Below are 23,869 nucleotides of genomic sequence, written 5' to 3' on the forward strand. Positions count from 1 at the left end.
GTTTATACATGTTTAATTAGTGTTTTAATCACTAATTGTTTATATACATATGCCTTCATATGTAATTAGGATCACTGTGTGTGTCTAAAGTCTTCACTTGACACCAAGCACTTGCCGATACTTCCTTCCGATCTGTTCACTGCAAGTGAGTTGATACCCCTGAATTAACCTTTTAAATGTTTTAACTGTTTTTAAATGTTTTATAGGGGGTACAAGTAGAATCATGCTAGTTATTATATTAATCACATGTGATTAATAAGCAACATTCAAATGATTTACTACTCATTAGCCGTTTTACCAAACGGATTTCTTCAAATGATTTTCATAAACGTTTTATATGTTTAAAACTCCTTATTTTACACTGTATGTTGAATTTCAAACTCATTTACAATTGTATTTCCACCAAACGTTTCTTTATACTTAAACTGTTTTATCAAACCCATGCTTTCAACACGTTTTATAAACTGACATCAAGTCGATCTTCTCTTAGATAATAATTATGTTCAAAGGTTTCACAAAACTTATTTTATGCTTTTATATATTATCAATTTCATGTGTAAATATGTATAGTTATATAAGAAATGTTTAAAAGGCTTAGGAAGGCCTGCCCGCCCTATTTCCTTTTCACGCTTGAGATGTGGTCTGGTGGGACATCGGGTATCCGTCCGAAGGTCGTTTAAATATTAGTTATATATCATGTGTACATATATAGTCATAAAGGTTCTTCCAGTTCATTCAATACCCTTGGGTAGCAAGAGTATACTTCCATGTTCATACGTACCAGTTACATTACTAGTAAGCTACCATATGGGTAGTTTAGGAAGATACTAGAACTATTACTAGAACGCGATGTCATACAACGAGTCAGTTCATTCATGAGTCAGTACTTATTACTATGAGAACATATACAACTATACTAGAAGGAGAACATATACAACTATACTAGAAGCAGAACATATTCAACTATACTAGAAAGAGAACGTATACAACGATACTAGAACAAGTAACAATACATTACATATACATGAATACATTAACATAAATGTGATCCACTGTATCGGAACATGCCTTCAATGTCATGGCCCGAGTTGTAGCCAGAGTCTCTTGTAGGGAGAGCGTGAGTTTGCGTATAGATCTATACTAGATTGACTATCCTACACCTTGCTGCTAGCTACAGCCGGACCTGTAGGTCTGCGGGTGCCAAACGCCATACCTTTTTACGACCTTACATTGTCGTGTTTCATAGTCGATAGTATGGTACAATTAATCACATAATACCTTGATATAAAACTTGTTTAAGGTAGTTAGTACAACAGTAGTTCCTATAATACAACACTACAATACTACATTAATTTACCCTTACATACATTTAGTGATCATATCACTTAAACATTAAGGTACAAACTATATTCTGATAATGATAGTCTGATTTGGGAAAATACACACTCTTACAAGAGACACACACACAAATACTAGATGCCTTGATAGAAGGATGCACTTAGTAGGAAACATAGGGATTTCTAGGGTTTTTCAAACGTTTACAGTTGTTTTGCAAACATTTTCTTACTCACATGAACTTTCTTTTAAAACATTTTCAAGTCTTTCATTACATGTCATACAAACACTTACATTTCAAATACACACATATACTTACATTTCCTTCGTACCATTTCTTACATACAAATTAAGACACTAAAATACTTATGATCTCACCAGCTTTAAAGCTGATACTCGCTTTCAAAATACTTGTATCCTCAGGTCATTGATAGACAGGTATCGATGCAAGGTTTAGAGAAGATGGAGCTCGTTCAAGACTCATCTTTCATTTTGATTATACTTTAGTGTTTATCATAACTTTTCAGAATACACTTGTATTAAAATTATATTATTAATGCAATGGATGATGTTGTTGCTTGTTTACTACTTTTCATTGTTGTGATACTTTACATAACGTCCTCCGCCTCAGAACGTTTCCGCCGTTCTTGGTTTTGGGGTGTGACAGATTGGTATCAGAGCATTGTTTATAGTGAATTAAGTATATCAACCCATAAAAGATATACTAACTATAAATACATAGGGATTAAAAATACTCTGACCAAGAGTTTATACTTTAAATAATAAAATATTTAAGTAAGTATGCATGCCTGCATTCATACTAAAATCAGTGTCACTAGGACAGTACAAAAGATTACGATTGTTGGGCAACACAGGTAGACTTAGAGACATATAGTCAAAACTAGGAAGATATAGCTTGATCAACTATATTATCCGAGGGTTGACTAGCATGTGCCTAAGTGTAGATGTGTGGTTGTAAAAAGTCTAAAATCTTACCAACAATACCACAATGAGAACAGTAGAACATAACATTAAATTAAAATACTATAGGAGTATTTGGTGTTACTATAAGTACTTTATGCTTGAGAACTAAAACGGGATCTTCATTACTAAGTTGATAGTTGCTAAGTGGATACACTAAGGATATATGTAATTAGGATGTTATAGACTTAGAATCTGTGAAAATTTTGCCTTACCCCTATTCTATGTGAATTTGGAGCTAAGGTCACTTATTCGAAGGCCTATCCAGTTTCGATTACATATAACTGGTATGCACTTCACAAATAGCGATGTAACTAATGAAGATTTTCTAAATAATTATCTAGATAGTTCGTCTAATAATTATTTTCTGATGGGTTTTGAGCATTCTAACACTTCCTAAGTGTACATGCAACCCTAATAACCTTGGATCTATGTTTGTCTAATTATCATGCAAAGTTGATTTCCAAGGCGATGATCCTATCTAGCATACATGGGGAACAATTTTAACTTAAATAATAGATAGAACTACATACCTTGTTGTTGTAAATGTTCCTTGAAACCTTGTGAGCCTAGCACCCCAAGTGTGATGCCTCAAATGCTTCACACAACACCAAATGCTATGGAATAAACTTGGAGAGAAAGTATAACACTCTAAAATCTGCCAAGCCCTCTTGTTTCACTTGTCTAGCCGATTTTGGGAGAACATATGAGCTTTATATAGTGTTGCCACATCTAGGGTTACACCATGTAAACCCTAATGTGTCATCACTCTTCATTTCCATGACCCATGGGTTTGTAACTCCCATGGAGCCTCCATGGAGCATCCAATGGGTTTAACCCAACTTGATTATCCATGGAGCCTCTTAGCCCACTATATAAGTTATGGATGATTTACATAATCAACCCATATATTTAATTAGTTATCTTTTGATCACTTAATTAATTCTTGATCAAACTAATTAAATAATATTATTAATATATTAGAACTTATAATATATTAATAACCACAAGTGTTATTTCTCTCATTTAGTCTATCCAATTGTTGATGGGTTTTGGTCATAAGACATCCTATGTGCTCATACAAACCCTAATGCTTGGATCTAGGTTTCTCTATTGTACATGCTTTAAATCCAAGACTATAAACCATAATTCTAGCATAAGGAAATCAATATTAAGATATAATTAGGTTTAAGATATTACCTTGATTGTTATGTAGTAATAACAATCCCAATTCCTCCTTGAATTGACTTTGGAAGGCTTAGAGTCACAAGTGTCACTCCTCTAATGGCTTACAAACACCAAGAGAAAATGGAGCAGGTATAAAGAGAGAGGAGAGGTGTTAGAATTCGTCTCTAGGACTTCTTGGGAAGGCTTAGACGAATTCATGAGCCTTAGGGGTTTATATAGGTGTAAAGATTAGGGTTTTAGTCCTTATCCTTATCTAGTTGCTTGCCCACCAAGCAACCATAAGATAAGTCTTAGAAACCCTTATCCTAGTCGAATTCTAAGGCATTATCACCTTAAATTCGTTCACCCTATATTTAAGATAATCCTTACCTTATTTTGTAACTATCACATAATTACAATTCAGTCCCTTTAGTTTAATTAATTACACTTGATCACAAAATTAATTCTTAATTAATTATTGACCAATATTAATTAAACAAATATGATTTCTCCTTTAATATATTATTCTTATAACATATTAATAAATCATAATAACCTCTCTCTCTCTCTCTATTTATTTCTCCAATCAAGTTGCTTTGGTGAAGGCAACCCAAAAGGACCATGCACCATCGGGTCAATTACATACCAAAATAGTTTTGGACTTAGACACTAATCCAACAGTCTCCCACTTGGATAAGTCTAACAACTATTCTGCGTATGACTTCGGATCCCGATCTGCAATTGTAGCTTTCCAAAGCCGCTGTCAACTCTGATCCTATCAGATATGCGTGTCCTTAGATAAGGGATCATATATTCCTCCATTCTAGATATCATATGAGATATGATTTCAAATCATTCTCTTTGTACTACTTCTCGATTTCTAATTTATGACGACCGACTAATTGAACAAATCAAATTAGCCCTAGCCCGGCCGAGCATTTACGTTTGTCATCACTAAACCATCGAGGGGCCCAAAGATATCGCCTTTATCCTACTTTGAATAAAAGGAATGGATAAACTTTGATACAATGCTCGCTTGCACTCACGCACCGAATCACACACAACAATATGTTTTATAACACCAAGTTACTAGTGCGTTTACATATTATCAATGTGCAACCGATTCGCAAGATATAACTCACACATCTCGGTTTCAAGAATATAAGATGTTATCGTCTCACTAATCACTCGTGATACAATTCATGGAGTGATCCAAGTGAGCGTGGGTTTAATCCAATGCTCAAATTCATATTCATAAGCACTCATGAATGTTGCAGCAAACATTTGCTTATGTCTAATGCTCTTTAGACAATCCACACACCAATTCACGACAGTCTTCATTCATATCTACTTCCAACATATGAACAACTGTGGCCCGTTCGAATAATTCAATTATTCTTAATAAACTCAATTATTCTGGAAGTCAAAACATGCAAATGTGAAACACAAGAATAATACTAATCCCATATGGCCTCAAACCTTTGAGTATAAATAAAATGCCTTTTATTTATCTCTATATTGATTACTCATTACTTGTCGTTTCGGGTAATCAACTTCTTACTTGAATTCCAACATTTGTCCCATGATCCTAGCATGCACACAATGTTTACCTATGGTTCTTACTTTGTGAAATAGATCACATTGAACACATTTCCAATCCTTCTCATTTCACAACTCCAAATCCGTTTTTCATAAGTTAAAGAATATCAAATTCTTGTTACTTATAGAATATGCTAGATTCTAACATTCTATGCAACTATCCTTTCGTAATGTCACTGCACCAAAGTCACAAAGACTATTGCCAATGATATTACAAAGTCCTCTATCGGAGATTGTTACAAGACAATTCCTTAGATATGATGTCTCTCACTCAAAGTACATTCCTTTGAACATCCTTTTGCATAAAAGTTTCTAATCTAGACATAGATTTTCAATATTCAATTCCCAATATGGACACGCTTCCATATTTTCCATATGACAACTCATTCTTAATAGAATATTATCTATTCGTAATGATGTCGATATGGTCCATCCGGTATGGAAACATTTCCATAATTTCCATATGACAACTCATTCTTAATAGAATCTTTTCTATTCATAATAATGTCGATATGGTCCATCCAATACCATGCTTCCAACTACTCACAAGCGACCAATCCTCGTCGAACTTTGGATTGTCCTTTGATAGTTGTTTAATTATTTTAGTCAAAACCACTTCTAGTCCCTTTTCCCTCTAAATGCGCTAGACATTTTGAAAATTTTAGAATGGTCAAACATTAAAGCATTTGCAATCGATCCTATACCCGAAGCGTATGGGACACGATGTATAATGTTTTATTTGCTATGTTCTCAAAATTTGAATTGTGAAGAGGAATGCCGTATTCATAATCAAAATTTTAAGAACACACTAAGTTTATTAACATTTCTCAACCTAATCCTTTAGATTTGAAATGAAGCATAATACTCTCTCCCTTAATTATAGCAAAACAACTTTATAACCTTACTACTTTGCAAGGTTTAACTCTTGTTTTCTATAATTAATATTGCCAACTTTGCAATACGTGCCTTAATAATCATACAATCATAACATTTATGCTCCCACTATCATGATGATATAACACTTATGCTCCCACTAGCTTCGACATGTATTCATAAACATCTTAACTTTCAAAAAATCAATACTTATTGAATTTCTTAAGTTCATGTTTCTAATACTTAATGCTTTGATAATCTTTTATCAAGGCTTCTTGAACTTATACACATTTGCCTTCGATAGTTCATATGTGTGTCTAAACAATTAAGACTAATTGCCAAACCTCACAATTCAAAGTATGGAAAGGGATACCGTAACCATAATCAAATTCGAGAATGCAATTTTACAATCACTATCTTTTTAAAATCTTTCTTAGTGAAAGCATTTCCTCACAATCATTTGCATGAAGGAGGAAATCTTATGACACTTAGATTTAAACGGTGTATGTGTTCCTATCCATGTGAATTTGTTAAAACCAAAGTTTATGACAAATTCAAACTCATACGGACCGAACTTTCTTCATCTTGATTTCTTGCCTTATGGTAGCACAACTGCCCACCATGTCTTCTAACTAGTTAAGCAACTCACCCTTTCCTATCAATGTACCTTTCATTGATTAAGGTGCTTTGCCTTTTATGCGTTCAAAATGAGAACTCATAGAACTCACATGCATAATTAACTTAATTGGAATAGCACATAAACAAAATAAGGTCAACACGATAGGTTGTAAACCTCAACTCGTGTGCTAGTGATGATTGATAAGGTTTATTTGATTTGTTCTTGAAACCTTTCAAGACCATTAAGACTCCCACTGACTCCTTGACATATAAGATTCTCTTGTCAATAACCATTTCTTGACAAACAAATATTCAAGAGTTAGTGTAGCTTTTATCAAAACACTTCATAAATTGGTCCTAGTTGGTCTTTGTCTTATCCAAGACATCACAACTTTCCACATTTGATGAATGTTATAAACCTTCTTAATATTTTTCACTCAATGTCATAATCTTAACTTTAAGACTTGTTTTGGAACGAAGTATGATTGACTTATTGATTTGACCATTTCTTCAATCCTTGATTCCTCTTCTCAAACATACAATTGCACTAAGACTCACTTAGAGGATCAATTGAGATATGGTTCTTAATCATTAAGACTTATCATAAAGCATAAAAGGTACTCTCCCTTCTTCTTAGAATGGAGAAACTTTTATCTGTCTGCCTACTTGATTCTTCTTATTCGTTTTGCTATTGATTTAAACCCTTTTTAATCAATTCCGAATTACACTTAATCTTATAAGTATAATCATATTTACTAATCCTTAGTAAATCATGACGAATATCTTGGTTACTCTTAAGGTGGACTTGATCAATACTCAACTTTGTGTACTTGATCTCCTAGTCCTTCACTTGACACTTTGTCAATGAATTAGTCTAATTTCCAAATATGAAATTTCTCATTCATCGTGAAACCAAGTTGGATGATTCCAAGTTTCTGTCCAATTGAAACTTGGGCGATGAGAAACTCTCCCTATTTGGTAAATTCTCGACTTTCCATAAATAACATAATAAGAACCAAATCCATTATTGCTAGAAACATTCAAACATCAATTTTTCATATACGCCATTGCAAGGATAAATATAAAATCAAAATTTATTTTATTGCGGAAAATTTTTGTCCTTACAATGTAATTCATTGAAAAACTATGGTAATACATCTTTCTTAGCAATCTAATTCTAACTCTAAGTGGTAGCTCAAGAATCTAATCTTCGAGAAATGTGATTAAAATCCATTCCTATACGGTTAGATTTTGCGCACTTCTTCCCTTAAGCTTCCTTTCTTTTCTTCGATCCTACAAAACATCAATTGTAATCTTATCACATTATGTATTAAGAATCTAGAATAGAAGCTTAAAAGAGTTAGTCAATGGATTTTACCTAAAGCAAAGGCATACGTTTTGACTCTCCCATCTCTTAGATCTCTTAGGTAAATAGGGCAACTTCGTCTCTAATGCCCCTTCTATTGGCAATAAAAGCAAATTGACTCTATTGGAACAGGACATGGAACTATTTCAGACATCGACTTTCTCTTATGATCAAACTTTTCTATCATTGCATGTCTTTCGTTGCCATTGTCTACATCCATAGAGCTCTTGGAGGCAGATTCACCAATCAACATTGCTTTTCTATTGCGCCAAACCGTTGCCGATTCAGCAGCAATAAGCATATAGGTGAGATCTATAAGGGTCACGTCGCGGTTCATCGTATAGTACTCTCTTACGTACTCACTATACGAGTTAGGAAGTGACCGAAGAACCTAATCAAAAGCCATTTCCTCACAGACAACGGATCCCTAAATTCTTAACCTATTAATGTGTGACTTCATCCCTAGGACGTGTGCACACACCGACTTTCCTTCTTTATGTTTACTTGCCAAAAGGGCTTGAGTGATCTTGAACTTTTCAAGCTTTTGAACTTTTGGGTTAGGGAGAATAATTTGAGGAGGTGGAGGAAGTGAAGCATGATTTCTTGTTCCTCGATCAAATCGTGGAATACCATCTTCATGTGGAATGCTTGTTCCACAGGATTTGGGAAAACCATAGTTGTCAAACTTTGACATCTACAAAATGGGAGAGAAACGAATTCAAGTTAGTTGATAGATTGAGTCCTTAGCAAATCACCCAAATGAAATACTAAGGCTAGGACCCAACACAATATTCCACAACTCGGGAGAGGGATGCCGTAACCCTAATTGCAGAATATTTGAAGGTAAGTGAATGACGATTCACTAATTTCCACCATGAAAAACAAAAAAGAAATTTAAGTTTTAAATCTATCAAAACTCCTAGATCCTTTGAGATTCATTGAACTTTCAATGGCATGTTTAAATCTCGATATGTCCCTCTAGTTTGTGACTGGGATGCCGAGGATCACAAAGCGGGTGTGAATAACCATGCAAACTTACATAGTGCCCTCACATGTTACAGTCATCTATTCGATGTGCCGGTAAACCACACACACTCCACCGAACTATGACAAACATTGAGTCACCCTTTGCTACCTTTGCATAGAAGCATTTAGTGTGCCGGTAAACCACACACGCTCCACTAACGTCTTCGCAAGGGCACAAAGTGTAATTTCATGGAATTGCATCAATTCACTTTTGCCTAAGTAACTAAGATTGGGAATTTGAAAAACATTTAGTTACTTTTATAATTCATTATACTTATAATGGAAGGTTTTGTCCCATCCTACCCGTTCGGCTAACGACCCTCCACTAGTCAAGTGTGCGGTGGGTAAGAGTGGATACCTATTCAATCGCCATTTTATAGGCAATTTCCTTAAACACCCCTTATAGACCAGCTTCGTGAATGAGGCCTACTAACGGTAAGACTGACTTTTACTCATACATATATATAATGTTAGACTTTTAATATTATATATAGTATAGGGTGTATTTTATACTTTTAAAATACTAGGTGGTCTAATTTAACAATTATACTTTTAATTCAATTAAATTGTAAACCTAAACTTTTATGGATTTATTAAACTTCTTTTAATTATACACCTTAATTAATTAATAAAACCATAAGGGTGTGATTTGAACTTTTTCAAAACAATACTAGAGTTTTAGAATTTAACATTCCTAATTAAACTTTTAATCAACTTTTAAATTCCAAAACTTGAGGGCAAGTTTTGAAACATTTCAACACATTAGGGTTTAGAATTTAAATATACATCAAAATTAAACCATTTAATCAAAATTTAAATTCCAAAACTTGAGGGCAAGTTTTGAAACCTTTTTCAAAACATTAGGGTTTCAACTATTTAAATTTCAAAACAACAAAACTTTTGGGTTCAAATTTAAACTATAAAACCTAAAGGGCAAAATATGAAACTTTTCATAACAACAAGGATCAAATAACAAATAATTCAAATTAACATTTAATCACATAATTACCGATATTTGATTTATTTAATGATTTCTTGCAAAACAATTTATCAATTTACTCAAAATAATTAATCAATTATCTTATAAGGAAACAATTATCTTATTAATTGATAAATATCTTCAATTAGATCAAAATTATAGTCAAATATATCATATAATCGGATTAATATTGATCTAACATGATAAGGTAACTATCCATAAGCAAAAACAACAAGAAATCCCGGAATACCGTCCATCTGATGAGCCGACTCGTCGAGTCAGGGATGGACTCGTCGAGTCACCTTGGACTCGGCGAGTTCATCTATGGACTCGGCGAGTCCAGCCTCCAGAAACACAAAATTCGAAAATTTCAAACTTATCAAGCATCAATACAATAGAAACCAATCAAGGCTCTGATACCACTGATGGATTTTGGTCATAAGACATCCTATGTGCTCATACAACCCTAATGCTTGGATCTAGGTTTCTCTATTGTACATGCTTTAAATCCAAGACTATAAACCCTAATTCTAGCATATGGAAATCAATATTAACATATAATTAGGTTTAAGATATTACCTTGATTGTTATGTAGTAATAACAATCCCAATTCCTCCTTGAATTGACTTTGGAAGGCTTAGAGTCACAAGTGTCACTCCTCTAATGGCTTACAAACACCAAGAGCAAATGGAGAAGGTATAAAAAGAGAGGAGAGGTGTTAGAATTCGTCTCTAGGACTTCTTGGGAAGGCTTAGACGAATTCATGAGCCTTAGGGGGTTTATATAGGTGTAAAGATTAGGGTTTTAGTCCTTATCCTTATCTAGTTGCTTGCCCACCAAGCAACCATAAGATAAGTCTTAGAAACCCTTATCCTAGTCGAATTCTAAGGCATTATCACCTTAAATTCGTTCACCCTATATTTAAGATAATCCTTACCTTATTTTGTAACTATCACATAATTACAATTCAGCCCCTTTAGTTTAATTAATTACACTTGATCACAAAATTAATTCTTAATTAATTATTGACCGATATTAATTAAACAAATATGATTTCTCCTTTAATATATTATTCTTATAACATATTAATAAATCATAATAACCTCTCTCTCTATTTATTTCTCCAATCAAGTTGCTTTGGTGAAGGCAACCCAAAAGGACCATGCACCATCGGGTCAATTACATACCAAAATAGTTTTGGACTTAGACACTAATCCAACAATTGCATGGTGCCATGCAACCCAAATGGACCATGCCGGGTCGGGTCAAGTACATACCAAAAATAGTTATGGACTTAGACACCTTATCCAACATTTTCTTACCCCAATTCTCGCGTAGATAACATGGCTGGACTCCATCCCCACGACAACCAGTACCTTCCGAATGAGGTCATTGCTGGATGGTTTGAAGAAGAGCCAGTGGATGATCATCCTATCCCTTTGAATGATCCCCATGATGAAGACCTTTCGGACGGTGCTAACTCCGAACCCGAGGTTGAGAACCTACCCCAGGCAGCTCCCTTTCCAATTCCTAACCGTCGTCCGGCTTTTCATGGCCCGACGCCTGAGTGGGTGGAATGTTTGGAAACATGGAGCCAAGGACAAGATCAGCCCATGCCATTTAATGGCGACCAAAGCTTTTATGACCTGAGCAATGGGGGATCAGCAGATAGAATCTTGCCAATCTTGGTCCGCAGAGTAGCCCGAAATGAGATTCAAGGCAGGACAGCCCTACATCAGATCACCGAAGTTGTCGCCGATGCGAGAATGCATACCCTCCGCACCATTCGTCTAGAAGATGTTCGTGAGAAATCTGAGAGAAACCATGAAACCCTCTCTTTTAGTGGTTGGATCATGTTATTCACCAACCAACGATACCTCGGCTTGAACGACAAACGTCTTGAGACCATTCTATGAACTTACTTCCACCCATTACTAGGACTGCATCATAGGGATGTAGGTCAAACCTTCGCGAACATACCTCCAATCCGTACTAGGACTGCATCATAGGGATGTAGGTGAAGCTGTCGAAAACATACTCTTACTCTTTACTTGAACAATCGAAGTACATCTAGGGTCAACTGGAATCGCTCATAAAATCCTTATCTTTCGTGTTAACAGAATCATGTCGTCATCCGGAAACAATCAGCCGAGCAATGAAACCCCTATCCTCCATGTCGACGCCGCTACATTACAAGCTGCAGTAGCAGCTACTGTGACAACTTTCTTTACACACATCAACTCAGGCAACACAAGTAAGACTAACAAAGGAGTCGAGAGTTCCGATGGTAGTACCAAACCGGGAAACCAACAAATGACAACAGTCACGGACCTACAAAACTGAAAAATTGAGAGGAATAAACGAAAGCGCCAAGCCCAAAAAGAGCACAAGAGATCCCAAAGACTTGCCATGCCACCGCCGCAAGTGGCAACTCCTGCAGAATGCTTTAGGAGGCAATTTCCAAGGTGGAGTAATGAGGAAGGCACTCGTGTCCACATAACACTGGCTAAACACCACACTCTCGCCACCAATGCTAGTACTAGTCAGTCATGCCACCAATGCAGTGAGATAGGACACTTCAAGAAGGATTGCCCTATAGCAAAGAACTCCGACGCAGACTATAGAATTCTAAGGATCACAGCTGCAGGAGAGCCTACTCCGGATCCACATTAATGTAATTTAGGCGTTTCGTTGTAACAGACTTATAAACCATCCAAAACTAGTGCAACTAGAGTCTTACCTTTTGCGAGATCCTGCCGGTATAGGGATGCTTGTGCTGCGTATACTTGTCTTTTGTAGTATACCTCATTCGCAGCAATGGTCTTGTAGTAAGTCTAAAGTATTGTAACTCTGTTGATGGTTGCACAGTTGTGTTTGTCTGTAACGCCTTATGTTCAAATCTAATGTATTTAATTTTCCTTATGATTCCGACATTATCATACAGCTGGGTTCGATTTGATCCGCACCATACCAGCTTCATAAGTACATCTCTTTATCAGTAAAAGTCTTTTAGCAAAGCCGTGATTTCAGAACACCGAAGTACTCAAGCATAGAGTACCTCATAGTTCTCTTATCCTTTATGAAGAAAACTCAGCAGACCTCTTTGAAGTATCACTCGTGCAGTATGTCAAGTTCAATCCATAGATTCATACGGTTGATCTATTGCTGAAGAATGTATACATAAGGGTGATATATAATCAAGATTCTACAGGTTTAGAATTGATGATTTCGCTTTAACTTCCTGTCCTCATTAGGATGTGGACATAAAGAGGAATCAGATATTCGACTACCTTTTCAATCTTAATTATATACGACTCGTATACACGAGATTGTGATCGTTGAACCATGTATGAATCCTAATATGAACTTCAGGACGGAGACTGCCCAAGACTACGAGCAATCGCATCACCATGTGAACAAACTTGGAACCCAGTACGACTTCTGTAAACAGATCGCCCTACCGTCTAAACACCCGCAGAGATACAAGAAACAGTCTGGACAACTTAGCGAACTACACCGAAATAGAATTGGAAGATTGGGCTTCTCACCCTGGAGAGCCCCGACCTTATTCTTTCAGAGGTCGACAGATTACATCGTATGTACCTCGGTTATCGAGGACTCCGTCATGATTTTCCATTAGAAATCGTTGCCTCTACCTCGCATAGATGAATCGGTTGAGCAAACGCAAGGAAAGAATTACTTTCGGAAATGGACCGAGATCCGAATATCACCAGTTTGAGTGTTAGGTAAGGATGTCCGGAAGACTACCTTCCGAACTCCATGCGGACACTTCAAGTCCGTAGTGATACCCCTCGGATAGGACCAATACGCCCGTAGCATCCATGAGCTTAACGAGTAGGGTCCGCCATTCTTACTTAGATCAGTTTCTCATTCTCCTTGTAAGGACTTACTTATCTACCCTTGTAGTAAGAAGGAACCCGTGGAAACATTACCCTCAGAAAAACCTTTCGCGAAGTTCTCTAAGCACGAGTTTTGAAATTGAAGAGTCAAATTCCTAAGACACACTATTAGTGATGTGGGAATTTTTGAGTACTATTTCAATTTGTCAAAACCGTTGAGAATTTGTCGACAACAGAGACACCGACAGAAATTCACCAAATTCAAATTCTTACAGACCTACTGTCATAGTTCATCCAGAACTCCTCACATATTACAGAAACCCATACGACTTTGACCCAACAGAGGGTGGCCTTTGACTGGGAAGTTAAGCAAGAAAAAGAAACCTTGGAAATTCCAAGTGAGAGACCAAGTTCTTTAGGAAAACTCACTCTGGGAATGGCTTAATACGCTTCGCCTCGCGTGGGAAGCTAAATCCAAGATAGCCAAGACCTCCGAGATTCTTACTAGAATCGGTCCTGTATCTCGTAGACTAGATCTACTCCGCGAACTCAGTAACGCACATTCTACCCTTCGCATCTCGATCTTGAAACCGTACCTTTCCGTTAGGACTCTTGTAAGTCCACTCAACGAGATCCACGCCTTCGTATTAGAACGCCATCGCCTGTTAGTGAAGGTTCGTTAGGATACCAACCAAGGAGCCGATTTCACTTAGGAGAACGACAACCAATCGATTAGGAGGTTCACACCTCATGACTTGATCATTCCTACCTATTTCCTTACCTAAATTCTAATTTCGGGATGAAATTCCCTCTAACAGGAGGATGATGTGACAACCCGAAATTTCCATTATGTACAAACCATACCCAGCCAATAGAAGTTAGAACAGTAGCAGTAAATTTCCAGACTTTTGGTATAAGTTTGAGTATTTCAGGATTTACACTTTGAGTGATCTCAGGAGAGAGGATGCACTAGAGTATTTTGCAACTCTATTATTCAAAAACTCTATGATATTAGAGTTCATTGCGTGAATAAAATAGTTTCTGCCAAAAATCCCAGGAGTATATATAGGATTCTGAACCATATTATTTCATTAGTTACATTTCCAACTAGAGAAAAGCCGAATTCTCTCTCAAGGACCTTCGGGCTTTCGTCCCAAAACGTGAGTACCTCTCTCTAGTTGTATATTATGGCTTAGTAGATGCTTATTAACCTAGAAATCATAACAAAACCACAAGATTTAGGAGTTCACGGCCCAAGAACATCTTGGACCGTGAACCCTTCTTTAAGGGGAAAATGATGCCCTAGTCCTTTCCTTGAGCAATGAAACTAGTTTGGACTTGTACCCTAATGTGTTTATAGCCTAGAAATCATAAGGAAACACAAGAACAAAGGAGTTTACGGCCAAGACAGGTTCTTGGGCCGTAAACCCCTATAAATGGGGCAAATTGCACCCTAACTCCTTCCTTATGCTTAGAGCCCAGCTTAGATCATATCCTTGAAGTGTTAAGGACCTTAAGCATCCAAGAAACCATGTTCCCATAGATTTTACGGCCGTAAGCTCATAAGGATTGGTCCTTTGGCCGCAAACTCTATAAAGGGGTGATATTGTGCCCTAATTCTTCCACATGGCTAGAACTTAACATAGAACCAATCGCCAATGAGCTAGGAACCTCAAAACATCAAATGGTACTCCTTACCATGAGTTTACGGCCGTAAACTCATGGGGGTGTGGTCCCAGGGCCGTGAACATTAAGCAAGACCATTTTAAGGCTTTAGACCCACACAAACACTTGTTTAAGCCTTGAAGCACTTCACCACTTAAGTTGTAATAACTTTGAGCATCATTTAGTGACCCAATAGAGAGTTTACCGCCAGGAGTTTACTCCCCTGGGCCGTAAACTCCAACACGTATGGTCTTTGGACCATAAACTCCCGTACAAGGTATTGCACTCCTTTGTTGCAACCCGATAGCCTCCTAGCACTTGACCAAATTGTTTTCCTCGCATTAGGATGTTTATACATGTTTAATTAGTGTTTTAATCACTAATTGTTTATATACATATGACTTCATATGTAATTAGGATCATTGTGTGTGTCTAAAGTCTTCACTTGACACTAAGCACTTGCCGATATTTCCTTCCGATCTGTTCACTGCAGGTGAGTTGATACCCCTGAATTAACCTTTTAAATGTTTTAACTGTTTTTAAATGTTTTATAGGGGGTACAAGTAGAATCATGCTAGTTATTATATTAATCACATGTGATTAATAATCAACATTCAAATGATTTACTACTCATTAGCCGTTTTACCAAAGGGATTTTTTCAAATGATTTTCATAAACGTTTTATATGTTTAAAACTCCTTATTTTACACTGTATCTTTAATTTCAAACTCATTTACAATTGTGTTTCCACCAAACGTTTCTTTATACTTAAACTGTTTTATCAAACCCATGCTTTCAACCCGTTTTATCAACTGACATCAAGTCGATCTTTTCTTAGATAATAATTATGTTCAAAGGTTTTACAAAACTTATTTTATGATTTTATTTAATATCAATTTCATGTCTACATATGTATAATTATATAAGAAATGTTTAAAAGGCTTAGGAAGGCCTGCCCGCCCTATTTCCTTTTCGCGCTTGAGATGTGGTCTGGTGGGACATCGGGTATCCGTCCGAAGGTCGTCTAAATATTAGTTATATATATATATATATATATATATATATATATATATATATATATATATATCATGTGTACATATATAGTCATAAAGGTTCTTCTAGTTCATTCAATACCCTTGGGTAGCAAGGGTATACTTCCATGTTCATACATACCTGTTACATTACTAATAAGCTACCATATGGGTAGTTTAGGAAGATACTAGAACTATTACTAGAACGCGATGTCATACAACGAGTCAGTTCATTCATGATTCAGTACTTATTACTATGAGAACATATACAACTATACTAGAAGGAGAACATATACAACTATACTAGAAGGAGAACATATTCAACTATACTATAAAGAGAACATATACAATGATACTAGAACAAGCAACAATACATTACATATAGATGAATACATTAACATAAATGTGATCCACTATATCGGCGCATGCCTTTAATGTCATGGCCCGAGTTGTAGCCAGAGTCTCTTGGAGGGAGAGTGTGAGTTTACGTTTAGATCTATACTAGATTGACTATCCTACACCTTGCTGCTAGCTACAGCCGGACCTGCAGGTCTGCGGGTGCCAAACGTCATACCTTTTGACGACCTTATATTGTCATGTTTCATATTCGATAGTACGGTACAATTAATCACATAATACCTTGATATAAATCCGGTTGAAGGTAGTTATTACAACAATAGTTCCTGTAATACAACACTACAGTACTACATTAATTTACCCATACATACATTTAATGATCATATCACTTAAACATTAATGTACAAACTATATTCTGATAATGATAGTCCGATTTGGGAAAATACACACTCTTACAAGAGACACACACACAAATACTAGATGCCTTGATAGAAGGATACACTTAGTAGGAAACGTAGGGTGTTCTAGGGTTTTTCAAACGTTTACAGTTGTTTTACAACCATTTTCTTACTCACACGAACTTTCTTTCAAAACATTTTCAAGTCTTTCATTACATGTCATACAAACACTTACATTTCAAATACACACATATACTTACATTTCATTCGTACCATTTCTTACATACAAATTAAGACATTAAAATACTTATGATCTCACCAGCTTTAAAGCTGATACTCGCTTTCAAAATACTTGTATCCTCAGGTCATTGATAGACAGGTACCGATGCAAGGTTTAGAGAAGATGGAGCTCGTTCAAGACTCATCTTTCATTTTGATTATACTTTAGTGTTTATCATAATTTGTCAAAACACACTTGTATTAAAATTATATTATTAATGCAATGGATGATGTTGTTGCTTGTTTACTACTTTTCATTGTTGTGATACTGTACATGACGTCCTCTGCCCCAGAACGTTTCTGCCGTTCTTGATTTTGGGGTGTGACATTTAATAATTGGTCTTGTGTATTTAATCATGCATGATTATTTGTAATTAATCACCAATGAGTTATGTGGACAAGATTTTTTTTCGTTTCCTTGAATTGATAGTTTTTCTCGTGTATATAATCACACGTGATTATATGTATCTAATCACATATGTTTTATATGGACAAGTTTCATTTTTCTGAATAAATAATATATGATTAAATACATATAATTGAAGGATTTTAAGCATTTTAACACTCCTAAGGTGTACATGCAACCCTAAATACCTTGGATCTACGTTTTCTCTATTATACATGCAAATATCAATTTTTCCAAGGTATTGTTCTAACTAGCATAATATGAAAAACATATAATATAAATTCTAGTAGAATTACATACCTCTTTGTTGTAGCTTGATTCCATGGTGTGACAACCCGAAGTTCATTCCGTTATTGTAACCTGTTCCGTTAATAAATTCGTCGTTTTCGAGTTGTTTCCGTTTCGTTATTAAATTATGTCATTAAATTTGGGTCGTTTATTATGACTTAATGGGTGTCCAAACACATTAGAAACTCATGATAACACCCCAATTTAATAATTGGAAAATTTTTAGTTTCAACCATATCGGGTTACGGTAACTTAATCGGGTGCGACCAAAAGCCTCGTCTAACGTCAGTATCGGGTAGAATTCCACCGGGCCATAAACTCAACCCCTATATAAGGGATTGAGTGACATCATTTTGAAGCTTTTTCTCTCTCTAAAATCACTTTCTCTCACTACTCTCTCTCTAGAACTCGAAATTGATCCAAAAACCCCATTTCAAGCCTCAATTTGGTAAGCACTCCATCCTAGCTTGTTGTTTAACTTGATTGGCATGCAAATCTATGTTTGAATCACCAAAAAACACCCATGTACATGTTTACGGTTTGGGGACCCTCCCAAAACTGTGAACACCCCTAAAGAGGGTTTTGAAGCCCCAAAACCCCTCCAAACCACTTCTAGTGCTTAGATATGGCTTAGAAACTTGCATGCATGAGCTTAGGACCCCAAAATCGCACCATTTGAGGTATGGACATGAGTTTACGGCCCAAGAACATGCTTGGACCGTAAACCCTCATTCATGGACCATAAACACCTTTTTAAGGTGTTAAATTGCCCTTAAACACTTCCAAAAGCCTCCATGAACTTCCATGAGTGCATAGAACCTTATAATCCATCAAGAAATGCACCAAAACATAATAAAATGGGACAAACTTGAGTTTATGGCCCAAGAACATTCTTGGACCGTAAACACATGTCCTTAGACCATAAACGCCTCCAATGGGTGTTAAAGTGCCTTTAACACCTTGTATGGCTTTGAATTGGACCTAGAACTTTGTATGCTTAACCTACAACCACTAAAATCCATGAATCATGGACAAACATGATTTTACGGTTATAAACTCATGTGTTTAAGGTAGTAAACTCCCAAGAACATCTTCATAGACTGTAAACTACTTTTCCAAGGTCAATTCAAGTCCTAATCACTTCCTAAGCCATGGAATCAACCCTAGAAACTTCCTATGGGCATTGTAAATTACCTAGGACCACCAAAACACCTTGAGACATGGTACATAAGAATTTACGGCCGTAAACTCACAGTTTACTACCGTAAACTCCTCAAATGGTCCTTAGGATGTTCAAATCTCATTCAAATGCATTGAAACCAAGCCTAGCATCACCCCTCATGAGTTATAAGGCTATTTAGCAAGCAAGAACACCCCCACCATGAGTTTACGGCTGTAAACTCATGGGGAGTGGGTCATTTAGACCATAACTCTATATCCAAGCCATATTCGTCGATAGATGCTACCCGGGTCACTCCAAACACTTGAATCGAAGTGTTTACGCGTCTAGAAGTGTTTACTCTTATCTAATTAGTGGTTTGAAGTCTAATTAGATACATTTGTGTATGATTCCATATTACATAGGAACCTCGCGCGTTATCAAGCCCCTAACTGACACTTAGCATCCAAATCAACTCGTTTCCCGACTGGTGAGTTCATACCCCTACCGTTTTTCAGTGGTTTTCAATGTTTTCAGGGGGAGAATACAAGCAAAAGTACAAGAATATCTTGTACTCAAAGTATTTATTACATTTAAAATGATTGATATTCACATGCTTTTCACAATGGAAAACAATATTAACCAAACATTAAACCTGTACAGTCAGTTTTCAAACTATTTGTGAAACTCTTTATAAATTGTTATGTTTTATATTTCACAAATGATTAGTTCCATATCATTATTGTTAAAAGCAACATATTGGTACATTTGATTTGTCCTCGGTAACAGTCCACAGAGATACGCGAGTGGAGGATTCACTGTTTGTAACAGATTTTTTGTATTATTACTAGTAAATTTGTTATTCCTATAAATTGGAGACACGTCCTCGGAAACACTCCACAGAGATACGCGAGTGGAGGACCACCCCCGTAACCTGAATCTTTTAGATAGGGAGCGTGACTTGAGTGTATAGATCTATACATGGCTGACTACCCCACACCTGGCTGCTAGCTACAGCCAAACCGAAAGGTTCAAGGGTGACGAAAGTCATAAAGTGATGTGGACTACTTATTGCCGTATCTAGTCTATCGTATGGTTCTGGAAATCGCAATTTGGATAACAGAGATTTACTTGTTAGTAATAATGGGTTAGTAAGTAGTTTACTTTATACTTATTAGTTTTAGGGAAATCTACGAAAAAGTCCCAATATTTTAAGCCAGTTTACGATTTAGTCCCAAATTAAATTTTGTTTACAAAAAAGGACAGATTACCGGCTAAAACTTCGGATTAACCCTTCGTGGCCAGTTTCATAGATTTAGACGGTATGTCGTCTTTTGTCGTTAATTAATTCAAATTTTGGGGCTTTTTCATTAATTAATCAAAATTTTAGGGCTTTTTCATTAATTAATCAAAATTTTAGGGCTTTTTCATTATTTATTACCAATAAACCAAAATATTTGGAATTTTTCTAAAGATTACCTTTAAATTAATATATATTATATGATCTAATTTAATATGTACTATTCCATATCTTCTTTCTTATGCTTTTCTAGGCTCACCGTGTGTTTTTATCGGTGTCGTCAAACCCAACAACAAAAATCTCACTCACAGTCTCGTTAACTCCATCAAATTTTCAAAATTATCCATTCACAACTCTATGATCATCTTTCAATCTCCAAATAAAGAACGGAGAAAATCCTTGTTGATTACGTGGATGTCCCTATTACCTAACCATGACTTAAACCGTGGTTCCAACACTTGGATGTTCCTATTACCTAACCATGACTTGAATCCTATTTCGAACCCATACACTATTCGCATTGTTCATAGTGTTGTTCACAACAAAATACGAATCCCACATGGTTTAACCACTAATACCTTGGCTCAAGTCTTACATGACCCTTGTTTCCTTACAACATGGCTTAAAAAACATGAAGAATGAACCATTAAGCTTAAAAAACTCAACATAGGTAAAAAAATCCAACTCGATATTATGTACTGAAACCATGAAGAATGTTAACTCTAATTGTAAAAAAAATGTCAACAAGCTATCCATCATAAACTATTAAAATATTAATTTGGTATACCTATGAGCTACGGTTTCAACACTCGGATGTTCCTATTACCTAACCATGACTCGAACCGTATTTCGGACCCATACACTAATGGCATTGTCCATAGTTTTGATAACAACAAAATATGCATCCCACATGGTTTAACCACTGATACCTTGGCTCAAGTCTTACTTGACCCTTGTTTCCTTACAATAGGTGTAACATCCCGACTCCCAGGTATAATATTTAATTAATTTTTATTCTTTTTGTCTTATGAACTTGACGAGTTAGAGGCCCTAACTCGCCGAGTAGAGAGTGTTAATGGTCGCGTAATTCCTAGAGTCTACTCGACGAGTAGGAGCTGAGTGTGAAAACCCTAATTTTCAGGGTTTGTGTCCTACTTAAAGGACCTTAAGCCTTCATTTCCGCCTCCCTTGTCATCTTAATTGAGTTATATGCTTGTAGGAGAGAAAGAGGGGCTAATATTGGATATTGTAGTGCATTTTTTGGAAGAAGATTGAGGAGAAAAAGGCTTGGGACGAGAAGGAGCTCTTGTATCCATCAATAAGATTGTGTTCTGATCTTTATCAAAAGCTTCATCGTTTATTGGTTTTTGTCTTTCCAAAAACTAATGCATTCTGGAAGCCCCAAATAGACTAAAATGTAATAATGACAATTGTTGTGATGTTACGTTTAAGTCATAATGACAATTGGTGTGATATTACAATAATTGTCATTATTGTGTTTTAGTCTATTTGGGGCTTCCAAAATGCTTTACTTTTTGACATTAAAAACCAATAAATGATGAACCATGTAGGATTCATCTTATGTTGGTGCTTCTATAGTGTTGTAAGGAAACAAGGGTCAAGTAAGACTTGAGCCAATGTATCAGTGGTTGAACATGTGAGATTCGTTTACTATTGTTAACAACACTATGGACAACGCCATTAGTGTATGGGTTCAAGTCATGGTTAGGTAATAGGAACATCCAAGTGTTGGAACCACGGTTTAAGTCATGGTTAGGTAGTAGGGACATCCACGTAATCAACAAGGATTTTCTCCGTTCTTTATTTGGAGATTGAAAGATGATCATAGAGTTGTGAATGGATAATTTTGGAAAATTGATGGAGTTAACGAGGCTGTGAGTGAGATTTTTGTTGTTGGGTTTGACGACACCGATAAAAACACACGATGAGCCTAGAAGAGCATAAGAAAGAAGATATGGAATAGTACATATTAAATTAGATCATATAATATATATTAGTTTAAAGGTAATCTTCAGAAAAGTCCAAATATTTTGGTTTATTGGTAATAAATAGTGAAAAAGCCCTAAAATTTTGATTAATTCATGAAAAAGCCCCAAAATTTGGATTAATTAACGAAAAAAGACGAGATACTGGCTAAATCTGTGAAACCGGCCACGAAGGGTTAATCCGTAGTTTTAGCCGGTAATCTGTCCTTTTTTGTAAACAAAATTTAATTTGGGACTAAATCGTAAATCGGCCTAAAATATTGGGACTTTTTCGCAGATTTCCCTTAGTTTTATATGCATGTTAAAACTAATACACTTCACATGGATAACCAGGTTTTCAGAATACATCTTTTACATTACATTTCAGTTCTCGGTAACTAACTTTTAGGAAAATATGGGATTTTCCTGGGATAACAGTTGTTCATTACCAGATTTGTGTAACAAAACAAATAACCAAACTTTACATATAAGAAAATATGGGTTTTTCTTGGATTCGTAACCTTTTCAGAAACCGAAAGGAAACTTGTTCATTTTTCAGAAAACAAAACTGCTTATGAACTCACCAGCTTTATGCTGATTTTGAAATTGCATGTATTCTTAGATCCGCATTAGACAGGTACCCTCAACAACTCTTTTGGCGAAGATGGAGTTTATAGAAGACACGTCTTTACTTTTGTTGTTATATACATATGTATAACACTTGTAACGTTTTACTTTCAAACAAATGTAAATTCTAATATGTAATGTAATGGTTGTTTACTTTGCTTACTATATACATTGGTTATGATACTTAACATGAAGTCACCACCGCCCCGGAACGTTTCCGCCCTGGGTTTCAGGGTGTGACACATGGAGCTTAAGAGCCTAGTGCCTCAAGCGTGACACCTCAAATGGTTCACACAACATTACCAACATCTTGGAATAACTTGAGAGAAAAGGTTCCTATGCTCAAATTGGCTAGCCCTCATGTGTACACATACTAGTGCCAATTTCTTGAGCCATGGGGTCCTTATATATGGTGGCTATTAGGATTACACCATGTAACTCGTATCTTTCCATATTCTTCATGCTCCATGGGTTAAAACCTCCATGGAGTATCCATGGGTTACTCCATGGGTTTAGCCCAAAATGAAGAACTATGGATCATAAGCCCATATATATAAGAATGAATGATTT

Source organism: Lactuca serriola, chromosome 1 (genome assembly GCF_051521515.1).
Source record: "Lactuca serriola cultivar US96UC23 chromosome 1, Lser_US96UC23_V15, whole genome shotgun sequence".
Classification (NCBI taxonomy): domain Eukaryota; kingdom Viridiplantae; phylum Streptophyta; class Magnoliopsida; order Asterales; family Asteraceae; genus Lactuca; species Lactuca serriola.